Raw genomic sequence first — 12,517 nt, forward strand, 5'->3', positions numbered from 1 at the left:
CGATTCCTCAATAATCTAGAATTAGAAATACCATTTGACCCAGCAATTCCTTCACTGGGTATATACCCAAAGGATTATAAATCATTCTACTATAAAGACACATGAACACGTATGTTTATTGCAGCACTATTTACAGTAGCAAAGACTTGGAACCAACCCAAATGCTCATCAATGATAGAATGGATAAAAGAAATGTGGCACATATATGCCATGGAATACTATGCAGTCATAAAAAAGAATGAGTTCATGTCCTTTGCAGGGACATGGATGAAGCTAGAAACCATCATTGTCAGCAAACTATTACAAGAACAGAAAACCAAACACCACATGTTCACACTCATAAGTGGTAGTTGCACAATGAGAACACATGGACGCAGGGAGGGGAACATCACACACTGCGGCCTGTTGGGGGGTGAGGGCAAAGGGGAGGGAGAACATTAGGACAAACACCTAATATATGCGGGGCTTAAAACCTAGATGATGGGTTGATAGGTGCAGCAAACCACTATGGCACGTGTATACCTATGTAACAAACCTGCACACTCTGTACATGTATCCCAAAACTTAAAGTAAAATTTAAACAATAATAAGAAAATAAATAAGCCTTTTGTTCTCTTTTCCTCTATTCTTCTTCACTTATTTTCATAATACATATGCTACTGTTTGATGGTGTCCCATAAATTCCCCAGGCTTTCTTCACTATTTTTCATTATTTCATGTTTTCGTTACTCTAGCTAGAAAATCACAAATGGCCTGTTCTTGCATTCACAGATTTTCTCTCTTACTTTATCAAATCTGCTATTGACACTCTCTATTGCATTTTAAAACTTCATTTATTGTATCATTCTGCTTCAAAATTTTGGTTTGGTTTATATTTTTATCTCTCAATTGACTCTCATTTTGTTCTTGTATTGTTATCTTGATATCATTGAGTTATCTTTCTGCATTCTCTCATAGCTTTCTGACTTTTCTTAAAAGAATTATTTTGAATTATTTATCTGATAATTCATAGATATCCATTTCTTTGGGGTCTGTTACTGGATAATTATTTTTACTACTTTGGGAGTGTGATTTCTAAAAAATTTCAAACATTTTTTGTTGCCTCAGAATGATATTTGTGCATTTAATGAAGCAGCCACTTCTTTCAGATTTTACCAACTGTTTTTCATGATTAAAGACCTATATCTCCAGATAGATGCAAGGGTATTGGCTAGGTGAATTATGGTGGTTTCAGCTCCAATATGTACAGTGGCATAGTCTCCATGAAGCACTATCAGCTCAGGTCAGAATAGGCAAAGATTGGGTGTTCTCAGCAGCCATGGCTGTAGGTGTCTGCAGTGGTGGTAAGGACTGTTGGAGTCATCATAATCATTTTTTCTTTCATGGAAGAAGGGTATCCCTCTACTTGTCCAGCAGGTCCCTCTTGCTGTGTCCAGCTTGTCAGTGTGTTTACTGTGATGATGATATTGGTTTTGATGAATGGTTCCTGTAGAGCAGCCATGGAACCAGGGGCTGGAGTGTGAGTAAATATGGATGTACTGCAGTTCTTGTATCTAAAAAGATGGTAGCATCAGTTCCAAGAGAGCAGGAACTGCCACTGCAGTGTTATATTGTGTGCAAGGCATGAATGCATGTGAAATATCAACAGAACCAGGATCTAGAGCATGGGCACATGCAAGGTGACTGTGACTCTTGAGACTGGAGTCTGCATGGGTTTGGGGAGTTGGTGGCCCCAATTTGGGAAGACACAGCAGCAGCTGCTTCTTCAAAGTACCGCAGCTTCTCTCTCTCCAGAGGGCCCCTGGTAGCCACATCTGGTTACCTCAGTGGCAAAAGCTGCAGGTGTTCTCTGTAAAATAGGCTACTAGGGTCCACACCAATGAACACTAATGGGAACTCTGCTGTGAAAACTCCATGAAGCCCCGGAGTGTCGTAAATGCTGTTGAGGTCCTCGAAGTCAAAGGCTGCTTGGGTTCTCCATAGAGCAGGCAACTGGGACTCATGCTATCACCCACTGTGTATCACCCATTGTATCTTAACAATCGATCTTTTCGGGTCAGCTTACACTGATAGTTCTCCTCTTTGTCTTTGCTCCTAGTCATTTCCCAGTGATTCACGTATGCCAATTATCCCAGCAGTCCTTTCTGTGCAATTGTTTTCTACTTTTGCATCACTCTGTGGCTGCAGGTTTTTAAATGAACTCTTGAACACTCCCAGGGCTATTTTTGTTCAGCGATAGCTGTTGTATTTGTGTGTGTGTTGGGTGGGGGGTTGGGGAGATGAAGGATGGCGCCTTCTACTCTACCATCATTCTGATGTCACTGCTCTGCAATAGCTACACATGCTGAACATCCCTAATATGAAAATCTGAAATCCCAAATCTCTAGGATACAAAACTTCTGATCACCAACATGACACCATAATGTAAAATTCCACAGATAAATACTTAGCACAAACTTCGCTTCATGCACAAAGTTATTAAAAATATTGTATAAAATTATGTTCAAAGCTGCGTATCAAACATAAATGAATTTTGTTTTCAGACTTGGGTTCCATTCCCAAGATATCTCATTATGTATATGCAAATTTTCCAAAATCTGAAAAAATCTGAAACCTAAAACACTTCTAGTCACAAGAACTTCAAGTAGGAAATACTCAAACTCTATTTGCCTTTAAATGTCATTTTATCATAGTGTTTGTCTGTTTTATCTCTCTTTCATCCTTGTTCTTATTCTCATTCTCAGTGCATGTATTTGCTATTTAGGCAAGTTCGTATTTGTTATGATAGTTACCTTTGTAGTAATTGCTTTTCAGAATAGACAATTCATGCTTTATTTTATTTTTTTCTTTTTGGATATGTCTATTTGTCTCCTACTATAAGCAAGTTTGTTAGATAAAACCTCTCCCCTCTCTCTGTACATAATTTATCATGATATATAATACCTTACTCTCATTTAATATCTATAGGAAAGTATATGAACTCATTCTGCTTTCCTTTTACTGTCTATATTCGCTCAAAACGAATTTTAGTTCTATTGCTAACATTTTATCCAATGCACACTGTGAATAGTTTTGACAGTGTCTTTTTAATCATTTACAAATTTCTATACATCTTTAATATATTTTTTATGAAGGACTCACATAAAAAAATATTAACTGATATTCTGTATGAATAACAGTATGTTTGTATTTTGGAAAAATATATTTATATTTAAACATCAATTTGAGTAGATTTGTAACTGTTGGCTTACATTTTCTTTTCTAAATTTTCTTAAATATAATATTACATTGTTTCCTGGCTTAACATGTTGCTGTCATTAATTTCTAAAACAGTCTGATTTTTTTCATATTAATGACTCCATCTTTTTGTGAGAATGCCAGAAGGATTTTTATTTCTTTAAAGGCCATAATTATTTTAACAATTAGTCTTTATGGGTTAATGATTAAAGGTGTGTATTGTATTATTTCAAAATCTGAATTTGAGTCTTTCATTCCAAGGAAATTTTCTTATTTTCTTTAGTATTTGTTTCACTATTGTTTGCTATTCTTTTTCTGCAGTTACTACTATTATACAGTCATGTGCTATATATATATGAAAGATACATCATAAGCCACATACACACACACATATATATATATATATATGTCCCTATGTCCCTTATGACATAACTGTTGTTTTCATTCTGGTTTAAATTTACTTATGAAATTGACCTTTTGCATTCATTTCCAATTATTTTCTGAATTCTGTTTGTCTTTCATTCATAGTATTTTTTATTAACAAGCTTTTCTAATTCTGATGTTCATTGTGTTATTAATACCTTTTTAACTGCTTAAAATATTAGCTTATAAATCTTATTTTGTGCTTGGTTTTTCGAAATGACTTAAATGTCTGTAGGTGTTTTATTTTGCTCATTTTCTTGTTTTCCTTATAGGAATGTAGTATATGTTCCATTTATGTATATTTTAGTTGTTCGTTTCCAAGTGAAATAAGTTTTCCCAGACTCTTAGAAGGGAAGGGTAGGGTAAAAATGTCATTTAGTCACATGACTCTAGAAAAATATCTGCTATTATTATAAAATTTAAAAACACAGCCTCGCATTCTCTGAGACAGGCTGACTCCGTTTTTTCTTTCTTCCTTTCTTTCTTTTTTTTTGCTGACTTTTTTATGTACTATATTTATCATTTGTGCCCTGTATCTATTTTCTGCTCAGTGCAGTCTATTGACAGCAATTTCACCCATGTTTGGAGCTTTATCCTAAAAATGAGTTAATTAACTACAAAAATGCATAGGAACTATACCATCCTAAAATTGCCTAAAATTTTCATGGCCACCATTAACTTCCTTAGAAAGGTAGCCTTTGTAGACGTCTTTTTAGCTGGACTCTACTGGATTTGCCCACCAAGCTTTTCATAACAAATGAGGGTAATTTGGGGGTTCTTCTGCTCTCAGGCCCATTTGAAGATTATTTCCTATATCTGCTTTCTGTTATAGATTTGTTGAGATCATGCCTTTTATTACTGTTTTTGGTTTGACCCCATTTACATCAGCATAGTTTGTTATATAATTGTATTGAAGATGATGCCTGTAGTATTTCTTTTATGCTTATCTTGGTGACTATATCTATTTTGTATGGGGATTCCGGGCTATTCATAGAAGTATGCCAACAACTGTCATGCAGGCAAACTATATTTATGACTACTACCACATACAAAATTTAATTAAAAGCCAAGTAAAATATGTCCATTTGAAAAATATTTTTCAAATGCTATTTAATATGTAGAGCAACAATTCCAAACATTACTGTATTTGTACATCTTTTAGTAATACACAATGCTGTGATCAAGAGAAGGTTAATTTTACTAAGGTGTTCAAAATCAGACCCCTAAAATTGTGAGGTATAGGTCAATCCATTTCAAAAATTGAATATTTTTATAGTTCATAAATCCAATCAAATTCCAGGAGCTTTTTCTAATGTTAATTTAACACAAGACTGAATAGTTATTAGCTCCTTTCCCTTTTTCCAAAATCTTCATTTCCAAACATTATTAAAATAGCCTCCCTGGTACATTTAGAAAGATGCAAACACACATAATTTGCATAAGAGACCACAAAGTAATCCATCCCTCTCCCTTATGAACCAATTCTTATACTCTGCAAAGTTTTCAAGTTTAACAATAAAAATGAATAATAAAAGTAATATTTAATTTTCAAGTAACCTATAGCACTAATAATATAGATTGTAACATGGACTAAAGTACTAAACTATGTTTTTAAAAGAGCAAAACCATCAATGCAAATAAAAAATCTCTTAAGCTAGTTGAATATGCATTGCTCTCTAATAAGCATTACTTGGAAAGTATTTTGCTAAAGCACAGACTTTAAAATAGAACCTGGAATTTGCTTAGTTTTAATCTTCAATTTTATAAATCTAAAATTCCTCTCTCAAAGAAGGCCATTTATTTGTAAGATATCATATGTGACGAAAGTCAGCTGTGCTGTGATCATATGCATTGTGACTGAGTTATAGATACAAGGTTATTTTTAATCACTTGAAGTGCTTTTAAATTCACAGAATACAGTTGGAAAGAGACTATACTGAATTCTAGGAAAAGCCTGGATTATTCTCTTCCTTGTACTTAATGAAAAGTAAGATGAATCAAATTTCAGTTTGAGTTCTGCAAACCAAAATATGCAAACTCCATACATCTTTGCTTCCAAAGATCCTTGTCGGAAAAATTATAATGTTTAAATTTGGAAAGGTTACTAAGATTTTCCTTTTGTGTATAGTGGTCAATTTTAGCATTTTCCCTGGGGAAATGCTGTACATAGATTTGATAAAGGAGTTTTAGGTTGGGCTATTTACCAAATGTTTAGAGAAGACATATTTCCAGTCTAGACCAGAAAGGCAGACAAAAACCAACAAGAAAATTAACTGTGTTTTGAGCAATCAGGATTAATTCAGGAAATAAACACTGAAGCAGATAGTATCAATCTAAGCCACAAAAATGTGCTCAGGCCAAAATTCTACTTCTCTATCCAGAAACATCCCCTGGAGTCCCAGAGCACATTTCCTCCCAACTCAACCAGTTGTCCTGAAGATATTTTTAAATTAACAGTATGTTATAAATGGATTGAAAATAAATAAGATAAATTATTTTGCTTAAAATCAGGAACATATTGGGCATTAGTACATAATATATAATCCATGAACACAATAATAAAAATAAATGAGGAGCATTTTGTCAGAGACTATACAACTCTGAAAACTCCAGAATCAGTTTAGCATTTGCATTATAAAGTATCAATTATAAAGAGAGCTGATTAAAATATGTATAACTGACATATAGACTACTACTCAGTCTCTATGTATCTAGTTACTGTCGATACTAGGCTAATTTCAGTAAGAAGTTTTAGGGCTGGGTGCGGTGGCTCACGTCTGTAATCCGAGCACTTTGGGAAGCTGAAGCACGCAGATCACGAGGTCAGGAGTTCGAGACCAGCCTGGCCAACATGGTGAAAGGCTGTCTCTACTAAAAATACAAAAATTAGCTGGGCATGGTGGCAGGTGCCTGTAATCCAGCTACTCGGGAGGCTGAGGTAGGAAAATTGTTTGAACCCGGGAGGCAGAGGTTGCAGTGAGCTGAGATCATGCCATTGTATTCCAGCCTGGGTGACAGGCAAGACTCGGTCTCAAAAAGAAAAAAAAAAAAAAAAAAAGTTTTGACAAGTTCCCAGAACCTCAAGATATCTTTAATGTCATCTTATCTTACCTTTGTTTCATTTTATTGGTGTGGAAAACAAATATTTCTTTTCTAAGCTAAGTGCTTAGAGCCCTGAATAGCATACCACTTACCACATTCATAATATTATCTTGAATGTAATGGCACCAGACTGAATATTTTCAACAAATTTATATCTCTAAATCACTCTTTGAATCTTCAGTCCTATATTTTCAACATCTGTGTGAACAAACATAGCAGGACATCTGTCCTACTGTGGTCTGAATGTTTGGGTTTCCCCCAAAATTCATAGATTGACATCCATACCCCCAAGGTAATCATATTAGCAGTGGGGCCTTTTGGGAGATGATTAGGTCTTGAGAACGGAGCCCCTGTAAATGGCAGTAGTGACCTTATAGGGGGCCAAAGAGACTAAAGTTCTCCCTTTCACCATGTGAGAAGGCACCATTTCTATGAACCAATAAGTGGGCCTCACCAGATACCGAATCTGCCAGTGCCTTGATGTTGCAGTTCCTAGCCTCCAAAACGGGAAGAAATATATTTCTTTTGTTTATAAGCCACCTAGCTGATGGTGTTTTGTTATAGCGGTGCAAATGAACTAAAACGTGCCCTCATATTCAACATTTTCAAAAGCTAATTTTTTCTTTCTCCTAAAATAAAACTTTTTCTTTTCCTATATTACCTCTCGCAATTGATCACGGAGGTCATGCTAGAGCTTCTCTTTTTCTACTCATGTAGAATTTGTCCCCACATCTTGGCCCTCCTATTTCCCAAGTTTCTCATCAGTCTGTTTATCCTTGCCTTCAAATCCACAGCTACTCTCACCCAATTGGTCAAAATAACCTACTAATTGAATTTGTGTCTCTAATATAGTACCTCTTTGACCCATCATTTATGCAGCCCTGAAAATGATATTTCCAAAATGTAAGCGTTATTGCACCATGCCATAACTCAGATTTTTCTATGGGAGCAGCTCCTAAAAACTCATCTACCAATTTCTCATTCAGCATTCAATGTTCCTGAAGAGGATGTTAGGTTTCCTATGAAACAACCAATTAATTACATAGCACAACCATGTTGTTATTTTCACATTTTCTTCCATAAAATCTATAATTTTTGTTTTAAATAAAGTAAATAATAAATTGAACAATATGAGAGTAAAAGATAATGGTTTGACTTTCACAACCATTGACTTGTCCCACTAATATGTTGGGTTTCATTTATTTGTATTTCTGTTTTGTTTTGTTTGCTTCCTGCTTTTTATTAATACAGGAAGCTATTTTTCCTACACATACATAAAGTATACCTTCCTTTGTGTTTTTCTTATTCCTCATTCCTCCCAAATTACACCAAATTTGTTTTTAGCTTCCCTCTTTATTAGCTGTATAGATTTGCATACTCACTTTAATATTAGGTCATAAACCATCAACTTGTCATTATCTCTTGATTTCTATGACGTAAGCTAAGAAATGTAATGCCTGATGTTCGCTCATATTTTATTTGCCATTACTTTTCACATAAATGTTTTTGACATTCATCCCATTTTACTTCTGTAAACTTAGTTCACTTAACAAATATTTATAGAGCACATTTGTGCCAGAAAAGTAAAGCATTTCATCATTTTTCAAGTTGCTGCTAAACATTCCGTAATTCACAAGACACCCTCTCACACAAAAGAATTATCAGATGCAAAATGTCAATAGTGCCCAGACTGAGAAATCCTAGACCAAAATCATTTAATTTCTATATTATTTTCTATGTTTCAGTGAATCAATTGTGGCCTTTAATGTGTTCCTTTTAAAACATGTTGACTTTCTATTCTACTTTATTTTCTAAGACAATTTCACGGTTAACATCAAGCTTTTAAATTTCACTCACGTTTTGTGTGATATTTTTGAATATCATGTCTTCCTCTTTCTTGTATTTCATCTTAAGTTTGCTGGAGTTCATTCTACAAAATCACTTTAGGAGGTCAGTGGTAGACTTAATGAGTCTGTGCATATCCAAATATGTGTCTGTCCTGCACTTGTCCTTGGTATTTTGGCAAGAAATAGTATTTTCCTTTAGAACTTAAAATAACTGTTTTTTTTTTTTCCGCTGTCACATTTGGATTTGCTGATGATAAGTCTAATTCTTATTTCTTTCTTTCTTTCTTTTTCTTTTTCTTTTTTTTTTTTTTTTTTTTTTTTTTTGAGACAGAGTCTTGCTCTGTCACCGAGGCTGGAGTGCAGAGGTATGATCTCAGCTCATTGCAACCTCTGCCTCCTGGGTTCCAGTGATTCTCCTGCCTTAGCCTCCTGAGTAGCTGGGATTACAGGTATGTGCCACCATGACCAATTCTCCAATTAACTTTTGTATTTTTAGGAGAGACAGGGTTTCACCGTGTTGGCCAGGATGGTCTCGAACTCCTGACCTCAGTTGATCTGCCCATCTCAGCCTCCTGAAGTAATGGATTACAGGCGTGAGCCAATGCACCTGGCCTCTAATTCTTACTTCTTTATAAGTAACCAGCTTGTTGTTTGTGTTCATATCTTTTTGGAATCTTTTACATATTTTTCAATTTTCTGAAATGTTATGAGGAAGGTGTATAAATGGACATTTTTTAACTTAGTCCTTGGCAGACTCTTTAATGCTGAAAAATCACATCATAATTTAGCTTTAGTAAGTTTCATTTTTCTATTTCTCCATTTTTAAACATTGTTAATATCTTAAGAAAGTCTACTCAACTTCTATTTGAAATTATTATATATTTGAGCATATATTTAAACATAAATATCTCTGGAGTCAAGATACCTGGATTTGAATCCCAGGTACGGCCACTATGTGGGTGACTTTGTATAAGTTACTGTACCTGTGTGTGCTCCGTTTCTCAATCTGTAAAATTGAGATTATAACAGAACCAACAGCATAAATAATTGTGAGGACTGTGTTGGCATGCATTATACAAAAAGAACAAATAAAAAATCTGAGAAGTCTATCTGGCAACTAGCGTACTTAAATATTTCTTAACATTATATTTATATGTTTAATACAATACAGTGTCTCCATAGGTCAGTGATAATCTTTTTGGCTATTGTAAAATGACAATTACATGAATTTCCTCCCAGAAAATATCATATACCAAATAGCAAAAAAAAATACACATGTAATTTACTTATCAGTTTTATGTTTTTTGTAAATTTCAGATTTTTCGTGTGGTAATAGATTTATTTTCCTTGGATTGATAGATCCATTGTAATTACTTCTCATTTTTTGAAGGGGATTGTGATAAGGAATTTTTGGTGGATGGATTTTTTCATTGACAAACTCAAGTGACCCACCAATTATGATACACACATATATGGAACCAAGACTCATACAGTAATCTGACAAATCTGAAAATATTATCCCTTCTACATTAACTTCATAAAGAAGAATTTCAATGAAACATTCCCTTTCCCCTTTTGACATTCGCTTTTCAGAATACCTCTTAAATGAGAAAAGAACTTACTTTTTGCATCAAAAGACAGATTCTAATTTCATTATCTGTCATGTGCTAGGTGTGAAATTCTAAACAAGGTACTCCCTAGGGATTCCATTTCCTTTTAGTTTATGAAATGGTGTCATACCAATGGTGTCAAAAGGAGAAAAGGAGTTGGATAGTACACACATCTGTGTAGCATATAATAAATGTGCAAGCTCTTCTAAACCTGATTTCATATAGATTAATGTATCAGAGAAAGAAGGGCTTAACCTACAAGTACATTAACTAATTTGGCTCTGCTCTAATAATTCATTAATGAGCATGATATAATCATATATTATATCTCTCTCTTTATATTTCACTTTACCTCACATTTTAAAATATTTCTTCCATTTCCTAATTTGTTTGTTTATTTTATTGATGGTAGGTAATGTATAAGGAATGTTTGGTTTCTCATGTCCAAATTTCGATCACTCTTAACTTGTAAGGAAGATTTACTTTTCCAAAGAATCATAGTATTGAAAACATAGGTTTTACTCATAAAAGAACTACTTCTTTTCCTAAATGGGAGTTATTTTTATATTGACACAAACATATGGGGAAAATGTAGCTGTATGAGTTCTAGAAGAAATGTTCGACAGACTTGTTCTGTTAATTATAATAAATGTAAAATGCAAATTTTAATATCACTATATAATCAAATCTCTTTGGATAACCTCAAAGTATTAAGTGATTACAATTTTAATGCAAAAACTCTGGCAAAATATTCACCATTGGCTTGCATAGTTGATATCCTAAAGAAGGGCTTTATGCCACCAAAAGGAGAAGGTTAAAGTCCATTGAAAAGTGCCCTTCATTTTCCTGGAATGGTGCCTAGCTCTTGGAAAGTAATTTACAAAAGGCCTTTCTTTCTACTGTAATCTTTTTCACCCCTTCCTAATGACTCTTTTATTTTAATGTTTATCTAGAGAGCCAGATAGCAACTTAATGCAATGTTCTGGTGCATTAGGCAATGTTCATGAATGAGTGAGAAGTTTTAAGATGTAGAGAATGTGAAGATCGGGAAGGACATGAAAAAAATAACCTAGTAGAATTGCCAGCACCATTTATTAATAGCAACTGAAGACATCAGTCACTTTTGTAAAGGGAAGGGTAATGACGATCTCATTTGTTAAGGCAATTCCACTTTAAGTAACTACAGGTTAAGTGGGATGTTCTCACCCCATCCCCTCCCCCTTTTTCATCACATTCTTGCAGATCAGAGACTCCACAACATTATAAGGTGAAAATCCCTAACTTGCCCTCTCTGAAAATTGTCTATAATTTGTTCAACTAATTATTTAATTTAGGAGAGGAAGAGAGAAACATCAAAATATATAATTGCAGCCCTTCTTTTAAAGCAGTAGTGTGTGAGTTTCCTATTGAAGCTATAACAAACTACCCCATATTTGTTGACTTAAAGGAGCACAAGTTTATCTTACAGTTCTGGATGTCAGAAGCCTAAAGTGAAGGTGTTGGCTAGGCTGTGTTCTTTCTGGATTCTCCAGAGGAAAATCTATGTCTTGATTTTCCCAACCTCTAGACTTGCATTTCCAGCTTCTAGGCCTGTACTTCTTGACTTGGGGTCCCTTTCTCCATCTTAAAGTGCATCACAGCAACCTCAGTTTCCATCATGCTGTCATGTTCTTCTATGGTTCAATTTCCCCCTGCCTTCTTTATAAAGGACACTTGTGATTTTATTGGGCCATTGAGATAATCCAGGACAATATCTGTGTCTCAAAATTCATGACTTAATTACAGCTGCTAGGTCCCTTTTGCCATAAGGTACATGTTCAGGGAATCAAGATGCAGATGTCTTGGCAGGGCCATTATTCAGCCAACTACGAAATAGAAATCAATGTTAGATTCCATCAGACCTTCAAAAATATGTTCAAAAATTATATGTTTCTCAGATGGGCATACCTATTTAGTAATATGAAAATTGTGGCACTGTTTTCAGGTACTGCTAATCAAAACTATTAAGCAAGGTGAGTACAAAAAAAAAAGACAAAATCATTCTATTAAAAAATTTAAGGCCAGAGGGAGTGGCTCACACTTGTTAATTCCAGCATTTGGGGAGGCCGAGGTAAGGAGACTGCTTGAGCCCAGGAGTTTGAACCAAGCCTGAGCAACATAGCAAGACCCCTATCTCTACCAAAAACAAACAAAACAAAACAACAACAACAACAACAACAACAACAACAACAAAAAACAGAAAAATTAACTAGGCAAGCTGGTGCATACCTGTGGTCCTAGTTACTAGGGAGGATGAGG

This window comes from Macaca nemestrina, chromosome 3 (genome assembly GCF_043159975.1).
Source record: "Macaca nemestrina isolate mMacNem1 chromosome 3, mMacNem.hap1, whole genome shotgun sequence".
Taxonomy (NCBI): Eukaryota; Metazoa; Chordata; class Mammalia; order Primates; family Cercopithecidae; genus Macaca; species Macaca nemestrina.